The sequence below is a fragment of the Galeopterus variegatus genome, unplaced genomic scaffold (assembly GCF_000696425.1).
Source record: "Galeopterus variegatus unplaced genomic scaffold, G_variegatus-3.0.2 Scaffold4301, whole genome shotgun sequence".
NCBI lineage: Eukaryota > Metazoa > Chordata > Mammalia > Dermoptera > Cynocephalidae > Galeopterus > Galeopterus variegatus.
Genome location: NW_007730412.1, coordinates 123330 through 133639, shown reverse-complemented (window position 1 = coordinate 133639; position 10310 = coordinate 123330). Strand labels below are relative to the sequence as shown.

The following is a 10310-nucleotide window of genomic DNA, read 5'->3' as shown; positions in this document are numbered from 1 at the left end:
CCCCGCCCCTGCCATCGTCAACCAGGCGCCCTGAGGTGTGCTCTGCATTGTCCTCCCAAGTGCCCAGGGGATTGGTCTCAGTTGATCACAGTGGAAACCTCCTCCACAGCGCACCTTTTAGTCTCTTTCTTGTCTCACTCCCCCCCCAACCCCCCCACTACTGCTGCATCCTGGGATCACCTCCCACGTAAATCCACTTACATTTACATCATTGTCTGGGAGAATTCTACCTATGAGATACAACCAGCCAGATCAAATGTTTGCAATCCAGACTTGGCTCGTTTGGACACTTCTGAAAACAAGGAGAAATTAACCAAACAACTTGAAAATATGGCAGAACAGGCTAGCAGTGGTAGAACAAGGAATTACTCAAACCAGGGTCAAAACTTCAAGCCTGCGATGTTAAAATTACTGCAGCCAAGCCATGCAGAAAAGAGGTGCGGTTTAGTAGGGTTGGGTAGGGAGAAAAGAGAGACCTGGCTGGGTTGAACTAGCAAACATGCCTCAGAGATTGAGGAACTTGGGGGGCCCAGCCATCCTTGGCAGTTCCTTTGAGTTGAAGAGTAGACTTTGTAAGAGAATTCATTCTCTCTCTGTCTCTTAGATATAGTGAGTGTTTTAGAGAACAAAACAGCCCTGAGTGTACACACTCCTGCAGACTTCATCTAGACTAGATCCTTTTTCTTTAGGCTTGCCAATTTGTTCTTCTGAATGTTGGGTTTTTATCTCGGACTTTTCTTATTTTCCATCATTTGGTTTTGATCTTGTCTCTTACAGAAGGTAGCAGTGTGTGTGTGTGTGTGTGTGCTTTTATTTTCATAGGAATATTTGGATTGAGTTATTCTTTAATATAGGAGCTTAGATTTGGAGTTTTTATTTTTAGGACAAAATAATTAAATCCTTATGGCATCTTGGAAGCTAGTTTCCTAGTTTTCGTGTAACTTTCTGAAGATTAATTTGCTTTCTTTTATAAATATATGCAGTGGATAACTAATGTACGTTTATTTTATCATATGAATTAATGGTAATTACCATAAAAAGGGAGTTGGCTTAATATCAAGGCCTGGTACAAATATTGCCTCAACTATAAATAAGTCTTTACTGTGTAGCTAATTTAAAATCATTCATCAAATATTTATTAAGTACCCACACTGTTCTGTGCTTGGGATTTGTTGGTGAGTGTAACAAAGATGTGATCTTCATGGAGCTTGTGTTCTAATGGAGCTTGTGTTCTAACGGGGAGAAACATAGACTAAACACACTTGCTAAGTACAATGGGTAAAGGAAATGTATAGCAGGATACGAAGTCTTGGAGGGCCAGCACTGTGTATGTATGCAAGTTAGTGTGTGGTGGAATGGGAGAACATTTAAGCAAAGACTTAGAAGAGAGAGTATTGCTTGTGTTGAGTGGGGTGGAACAATGTGGAAATAGGGAGCTATGTCAGGTCTAAGGTAATTTAAAGCTGATACTCTCATTTTAGAGACCTTTTCCCTAGCCTGGCCCAGATGTTATTAAATTTATGTGCATCAGAATCACCTGGGGGGCTTGTTAGGTACAGATTGCAGAGTTTCCTATGCCACGTTGAACTTGGAAGATGTTGATTTTTGAGGTGGCTGTGAGATTTCCAAGTGTAGACCTTGAGTTCGATAGCTATATATGCAGTTGGGAACCCAAAGGAGTGGTAAGTTTGGGCTAGGGATACAAATTTGAGTCTAGAAACTGAAGCTGTGGTTGGCGATGAGATTGTCTAGGAGGAAGTGTATTGTGGGGAGAGTAAAGGTGAGTGTGGGTCAAGCATCAGGTGCTGCTGATCACGAAAATCAGGTGAGGGTTCATTCATTCAACGGATAGTTATGGAGAGTTTCTGTGCGTTGGGTCTTTTTCAAGTGAGGAAAACATGTAGCTTATAGTCTCTGCCCTCATGTAGCTTACAGTCTAGCAATAGAGGAAATGGAGAATACGTGAAATAATTAAGGAAAGCATAGAGGCAGGTAGATTGTGATCAGTGCCGTGGAGGAAAACCAAGCAGGAGGGGAGTGTGGGCTGAGGGTGCACTCAGCTTTACATAGGGTGTGCAGGGAAGCCTCCCTGAGGAGAGAGCACAGACCAGAGCGAGGGCAGGGAGCACGGAGAGCGGAACCTGCTGTCACCTCAACCAGGGGGCCTTTTATTTGTTTTATTCAGGTAAATGATGTTTCGGGCTGTTAAATGGCTAAACTTGCATCTTAATGGTCTCCCTTGGCCTAGCTGGTAAAACATATTGTCTTTAAAAGATAAGATTGTCTAAAATATATACTTCCTGCAACTTTTTCTCCATTTTTTGGTAAATGTGTTTCTTAGACTTTTGAGACTGTTTTTAGAATTAAGACATATCCGTCATTCATCCATTTTTTCATCCACTTGTCTATATCCCTCCTTCTTTCATCCCCCCTTTTCATTTTATAGTATTGTCATTCTAGTATTGTGTCATGTATTTGATTATCGGTATTCAGTGACACGCCTCCCCCTGACGCTAGAATTACCCACTGGTCAGTGTGTTTGACTTCCCCAGTGTAAATCCCACCCCAAGAGCTGGGTCTAGGCTACCAGGTAATCGAGCATCTCTTTCCAGCTATTGACAGTCTGTCTGAGCCCGTAAGAGATGAGGGGCAGCCAGCTGCGGGGCCTTGGAGAGAGATTTTCTAGCTCCCAAGGGGATGCAAGAAGAAAGTCTGTTTTTTTCATGACTCGTGCTTGGAGGTGATTTCGGACCTGGGGTACCATATGGTGACGAAGGCCTAGCCTGAAGGCACAGTTACATTCTGAGGATGGTGGATCTGAGACGCAGAGGGAACTGACCACAGAGGCTGTCCTACTTCTTGATTTCCTGTAATGCCAGAGAATTATTTTCTTGATCGTGGGAGCTGTTTCTAGTTGAGGGTTCTGATATGTGCAGTTAAAGGCATCTTATCTATTTGCTGTATTCTTTCCTAAAGGAGTTGTTTCTTTTGCTAAGCACTGCTAAAATATTTCTTTAATTTTGTTTAAGCAGTTCTTGTGCTTCTTTTCATTTATGTTTTAATGATCCAACATATCCAGATTTAAGTATATGTCCTAAAGTTAGACTGTGTTTACCAGGGAATCTGTGGGTTGGTGGGGTTGAGGAGAAAGGGAAGTTAAATGAGAGAATCTGGCTATAAATATCTTTTGGCAATGCCTGATTAATATGGCTATTATTAAATATTATATAATATGTCAGGAAGTTTTTATTATTAAAGAAGAAGTATATCTTTAAATCACATTACAGTACTCAGTTATTCATGAGATGTATTTTGTAGAAACACATGCAGTTTATCATTGACTACAAATTTATGTGCTGCTTTAGCTAAATCACTTCCTGTTGTAGATGCTGTTTAAAACCTGGAAAGGGAAACTTATGTTTTTCAAAAATGGAACTGACATTATATATTTCCATTTGCAGAGGTTTTTTTAGCTTGTGCAAAACAAGTAAAAAATGTGGATTGAATTTTCTTATAATATTTTCTTCTTGAGGTGTAGGGTTGGGATTACTTGGGGAGATAGGAGCTAATAAGTGGGGCCTGATGATTAATGGTACTTCCTGCAACTTAAAAAGTTGGGGACAGAAAAGAAATTTTATTATGGAAAATTTCAAATATATAGAAGGATTGAAAGGGCAATACCATAATCTCCCATATCACCGATTTACTTCCCCACACTCAGCAATTCGATAATTATTAATAACTTGCAATTAGTTTTTTCACTATATTAGGATATACCTACACAAACACATTTGCTGAATTATTTGAAGGTCAGTTGCAGGCATTATGACCTTCTACCTTTATTGAGGACTGTAAATGATTATGAATGAGATGTGGCATTCTCTACGTTGTCTGACTTTATGAATATCCTAATGATCTTGTAGCTAACCATAATTTTAGTAAATGTTTTTATAGTAAAGGTTAGTTAGTGCAGTTCCATCTCTCAGTCTTGGTTTGTGTTTTCATGCATTTATTCCTCCATTCACTCCACTGTGTATTGAGCGTTTCCCTCTCACTGAGCAGAGCAGACCCTGCTCTCGTGGAACTTCAGGTCTCTCGATGAAGACAGTGTACGCAGCCAGAGTACAGTGCGGTGAGAGCCCTGACAGGGAAGGCCCTGGGCACTGTTATTCACAGGGATTTTCTGGAGGAAGAGGGATGGGCTGAGGAGATGGAGTGATGAGGGAGTTTGAGATGTGTGTTATGGACAGGGAAACCCATGTTCAAAGGCCTGGAGGTGAGAAGAGATGACTCTTTCTAGAAGCATCTTGAAATGTGCCTAGTGTATATGAAAAGAGAGAGATGGAGTGAGCGAATGGGTGTTCAGGGAAGGCATGGGGGCAGCATGGGAGGTGAGAGCTGGGGCAGGGAGAAGAGTCTGAACTTCTTCTGCCGGGACTGTGGAGCTTCTGGAGGTTTTAGCCAGAACGGAGACATGATCGGGTTTGTGTGCAGAAGGATTACTTTAAACGGAGAAGCGAGGACACAGCTAGAACTATGGTATGCGACCTGGGCTAGGTAGGGGCGGTGGGGAGGAGAGGATGACTTTGGGGCATAGTTGGAAGGCTGGAAAATACCACATATGATCATGTCTTCTCAACTTAGTTTTTCCAACATACAGAGAAATTGAAGGAATATTACCTTCAGCACCCTGATTTCATCCTGGACACTTTTTGCATGTTTATTTATTTATCTCCCTGTGCCTCTAGGTATAAATGTACTTGGTTCCTTTAGTAAATCTCTGTTGTATCAGTCTGAAAGATGTGCTTACCTCCTGACCACTTACTAATTTCAGGAATTTTGCCAAACTTCTTCTTTTTTTTTTTTTTTTCCCTTTTTGTTTTTTTTACTGACCGGTAATGGAATCGCAACCCTCGGTGTTGCGCCCACACCATGCTCAGCCAGTGAGCGGGAACCGGTCTCCACATGGGATCCAAACCCTCGGCGGGAGCGCCGCCGTGCTCCCAAGCGGCGCACTCTCCAGTGCACCACCGGGATGGCCCTGGCCAAACTTCTTAATCCTTCTGCATATGCATTTCCTCATCTGAAACAATGACACTGTCTCCTAGGGTGGTTGTGAGGTCTTAATGTGATGGTAAGTGACAGATGCCAATTTCACTGGATTTAGTGATTTGTGTAACTGGGGAGTACAGAGTTACAGGTGGATTTCAGGCTTGGCTGGATCCAGGGACTCACCAGTTATTCTCTTTTCCTGTCTGTTGGCTTCATTAGACAGACCCCCCTGTCACTGTAGCAAGAGGATCCCCCAGTAACAGCTGCAGGCTCACATCCTGACCTCTAATCAAACCCAGTGGTATGGCTGTGCTCCTGCCCCTCCTCCTCCAAAAGTCCTAGGTTTAGTTAGATCAAGGTCTTGTTATCATGCCATTTACTAGGGCTACGGTATTTGAAATATCTAGACAGGGTTGATCAAGTATCACACGTGGAGGAATGGTGTTGGAAGTTTGGGGGTATTATCCGTACCATGTGGAGAAATAGGGGTGCTTCCCCCAAAGCAAGGGAGATGGCTGTAAAACAAAACAAAACAAAAATAAAAGTACCTGTGCTTAGCACAGTCAGTAAACATTAAGTAATTGATAGCACTCATTAGTGTTGTCACTTGCATTCTGTAATCTTTGGTAGTTGCTGTCCTTTTCTACCTTCACCCACCCTGAAATTTTTGAATGGCTTCTGGTCTACCCTTTCTATTTGTCCTCAAAATGTAGTAGGCAGTCTCCTTAGGTCTCTGTACTGGTTGTTAATCCTTGGCCTGGGTACTGGGAAGGTCACATGGCCAGGTCTGTATCTTAACCCATGTTTTCCCAAAGCTGGTTCTGAGAGGTTTGCATCCAGGTGTCCCAGAAAGCTCTGGTTTTGGGGAGCAGGAGGATGAGATGCAAGGGCATATTACCCACGTTGTAGCCCCTTAGTGAGCAGTGCCTGCTGCTGGTACCTGGGACTTGGGACTGCTGGAAACCAGTGAGGGGAGCACACCCCAGACCTCTTGTGCCCTGGAAGCTGGGCTGTTCTCCTACTTCCTTCCCTCGTGGGGTGAGGGCTCTTCCCAGGGCCATTCACACCTTTGACCTCTGACTTTCACAGATTGACTCTTAGGAGCTGGCCAAGAGAAAGCCACACAAGGAGAGTTGTGTGTAGTGGGACAGCAAATGTGGACACTGCCACATTGTCACTATTTGCTACAGCAGCGGTTTGGGCCCCTGAGGCAGGTGCTAGGGGATAAGGGCGCTGGGGCTGCAGCCTTCATAGCAGGGAACTTGTTCTCTGCACAATTTTTCTCCTTCTGTTGAAATTATTATTCCCATGGCTGTCTTTATATCACAGTTAAAAGAGGAGCTTAAAAGCTGGTTGGAAGTCCAGAGAGAAGGGGAGGATTTGTGAGTTTACCTGAATATTCTAAGATTTTTATTACTGTCTAAATACATTTTGTGACACTTCTATTTTTAGTTAGAAAATATCTTAGAGGCTAGGGTTCAAAAACCAAAAGAGTTAGGGTAGCTACCACTGTTGACAAATCTGTTTTCTTCTAGTGAAATAGAAAATTATCTGAATTCTGATCAATGAAATATTTATTTAGTCATGGTAATTGGAGCACAGATTTTATACCTATGTTTGATAATTATTTCCTTTTTCTCCAAGTAAAGTATTCTGAAGTATGGGGGGATGGTGGTGGTTCAGTTTTATTTAGAAAAACCTGGCTCTGATTGTGGGGGAGGTGGTGGACTTGCAGCCCTAACCCTAGCCGCTGAGGAGCACCTGGTGTGTTCGACTCGGGGTGACACACGAGAAAGGCAGACTAGGGTTCGCTGGAGGCCACGATGTTCATGGGATTCACAGGTGAACTTCAGTGAAGTGTTCTTGAGAATTTCTAAGCAATCTCTATCACCATGTATTAAAACAGCATTGATAGTGTGGGAAGCCACGGTGACAATGACATATTAAGAATTTAGGGTTACTGTAAATGAATGACCATCACTGTTAGTGATGAGGTTTTTGTGAAATTTGGAGGAAACCTGTCCAGAAACCAATCCCAATGTTGTACCTTTTACTGTATTGATAGTTAGAATAAGTTATTAGAAAAAAAACTAACATGTTACAAATCAGGCAATTCAGTGGTTTTCATTAGCTAGTGGGACAGTAAAATTGAATGTGCCTCTAATTGGGTGGAAGAAAACATGGATCTGTGCTCATTGCAGTAAGTAAGACTTCCTTGGAGGAGTCCTTTTTTTTAAGCACAGTAGAGAAGGGATGCTTGTGCTTTCTGAGTTGGAGGAGTTTGAGAAGGCAGGCTGAGGATTGTTCTCTAAGTAGTTTAGACGGCCCAAGAATGGGTAGAGTGCCCGTGATAGTTTTAAAGATCCCCAAGACATAGGCCACCTCAGTGTTGTGTGAACAGATGGCACCAATGGTCCTGCATCTATTTCCAAGAAGGCCTTTTAAATCTCAACTAAAGTAAGGAATGAAGGTACCCGTGAGGCACCCACTATCTGGGCTTATATCAAGCACTCCTCTGGTGTGCCATCCCTAAGCCACCTGTAATTACAAAGAGTGGTGGGGGCAGCTCAAACGTGGTTGTGCAAGGAAGGGGCAGGATTGCCACTGTTGAATAAAGACTTGTGAAGGGACAGAATGACAGCAAATTTAGTTAAAGATCTCAGTTGGCTTTATTGCAGTTCTAGAATCAGGCAGCACTTCATTCCATAGAGTAAAATAAGTGTTCCAAGGAGCTGAGCAGAGGAAGGTGGTTTTGGAGGCAAAAGGCTGAAGAAAGCAGAAACAAAGAACAAAAAGCAGATGGGTCCTTGCAAAGTTACTTTCCTTGTAAGGTGGGGACAGGGAGACAGAACAATAGAAAAATAACTGTTTATTTAACGTCAGGTTACTTTAGGCTATCATGTTTGTGTAAGGATTAAAGCAGAAGGAGCTTGATTATCATGCCTATTGAAGTTTTAAACCGGCCTGTTTGGGAAATTGGTCATTGTCTCTCTCTCCTGATTTCTCAGAGGTCCAGACCCCAACTAGGTTTAGACATGGTGATATGGAATTTGGCAGGAGTGACTCCATTTTGATTTTTAGTCTGGTCTTTTGGGGCCTAGTGTGGGAACTTAATCCAGAAACAATGGTCCCCTTTAATTTTATTTAACAGACTCTTAGGAGAAGAAAAGCTGGAGAGTTTCTGTTCACAGTCTGGCCTCAGGTTTCCTGAGAGATGACCAGAGTCCACTCTTTGACTTCACTGGGAAGGTTATGAGTGGGTCTTGTCAAACAGGCCTGCTTCAGGGTATTTGGCAAAGCTGAAGTGTGGGCCAACCCCTGGCAGGAATGTGGTCCCAGGAAATGGACGTATCTGGCAGCTCTTTGCAGAGGTCTAGTCAAACTCTTGTGTGCGGTGACTTGAGAGCCCCAGCTGAGCCCAGACACTGAGAAGGGAGCAGTAGCCTTAGGCCTGTGGCATCAAACCATGTTGGTTGAGAGATGTGGCTGTGACACTCACTGCTGCCCCCTAGTGGTAATGTAGTGGAAATCCCCCTCTGCTTGAGAAGAATGAGGATAAATCGTGACTGCTCTCAGCTGCCACGTGGTGTGGGTTTGTGCAGCCTTGCTTTGAGCTGTATGTTGTGATTTATCGCGTATTTGTTTTATATCCTCACTTTATAGAAAACCTAGCCATAGAAGCCCAGGGAGAAAAGAAATACGTAAAATTAAATGACACAAATTTTTAAGAGTGTATTTTCAAAGGTGATTTTAAAAAACGTACGATTTAATGATGTTTGTCACAAATACAATCACTGATTTACTTTGATAACTAAAGTATGGCATACCAAGGAAGAAGTTGTGGAAATGATGTATGTGATCGTAGTTCAGTGATAACTTTGAATTTGAACCATATTAGTATCTTTTATGACATTTACTCTTATCCTTATATTGACCAAAACAAAAGCTTTTCTAGCCAGATTTCTCAAATTGGAATTCTAGCTCTGCCATTTACTGCTGGGGTGATCTTGGATTAACCTTTGCTTCAGTTTCTTCCATCTTTATTGTTGCTTTCTGTATAGCAGGTAAGTAGTGTGCCTAAATATTTGTCACAGTCTTGATATGTGAATAACTTTTATTTTATTTTTAACAGGGACCTCCGAAACAATCTTATTAGTAGTATAGATCCAGGTGCCTTTTGGGGACTGTCATCGCTAAAACGATTGTAAGTATTTGGATTACTTACTTAATGAGTTTGAAGTGTTCCTTTTATAAGTCACTGTTAACTTACCTTGGCATGATAAAAAAAGAATGGATATTTAATAATTTTTAGAGGCCCCCCNCCCCCCTAGCCAGATACCAGACAGAGATACAGAGAGAGTATATAATGTTAAGTAGTTTAGCAGGTGGTTAATTTGTACAGTAATTTGATTGGTGGTAGATGGTTTTGCTCCTCTTATGCTAGTAAAATCATTACAGCCTTGGCTTTGCCAGCTAATGTAATTTATAGATGATTTTCAAGTTATGAATCTGTTCAAACTGTATCTGTTGTAAATGCCAGATACATTGAGGCACCTTTCTATTAATGATTTAAAGTCTTATCATTTTCATGTATATTTTATCTGTGTATAATTGTTACTGAGCAATGGGCTTGCTGCCCCCGTGTGTACACAAAGCCAAACTCTTGTGACTGGCTATTGTGAGAAGAAGGAGCTTTATTGCATGGCCGACCAGCAAGGAGGTGAGTTTGTGCTCAGATCTGTCTCCCCAATCTGGGGTTGAGTTAAACTTTTTTGGGTTAGGGGAACAGGTTGGTATGCAAAAGCACTGGTGGGGCACATTTTGGTTGGTGTTCTTTAGCACCAGCAGTGTCTGGACAAGGGACCTCTCACTTCTGAAAGAGCTCAGATGTTTTGGGTTATGGTCATGTCCTGTCCTGCTTGGTTGGGGGTGGCATGGGTTGGGGGATTTTGGTTCCAGGTATTACTTGTAGGTCAAAGCTTCTTATACAGTGCATGCCCAGACTACATGACTTGCAGATTTTGGCTTGGCTGCATCTGCAAGAATTCTTAAGCCATGGTTAAACAGTAGACCCAGTCTGAGTTGATCAAATGGTTACATTATTATTTCAAAACCTAAAGACCAGTTTTTATTACTTCTGAAGCTAAACAACTCCCCTATCCCCCTCATTATGCTCTTTTCACAATTGATGTATAAGCAGGCTCACACCTGAGAAGTGACTGTACACTCAAGCCATGAGGACTGTCTCACCATCCTTT

At 42.3% G+C, this 10310-nt stretch overlaps 1 protein-coding gene across 1 annotated transcript in view; it reads left to right on the top strand.

Moving 5' to 3' along the window:
• Positions 1 to 10310, top strand: part of GPR125 (G protein-coupled receptor 125) — an 81315-nt gene that overhangs the window by 3754 nt on the left and 67251 nt on the right. The window contains exon 2 of the mRNA XM_008587225.1: positions 9185 to 9256. The gene's annotated coding sequence lies outside the window, so the exon portion shown is untranslated. The remainder of the gene's footprint in view (positions 1 to 9184; positions 9257 to 10310) is intronic.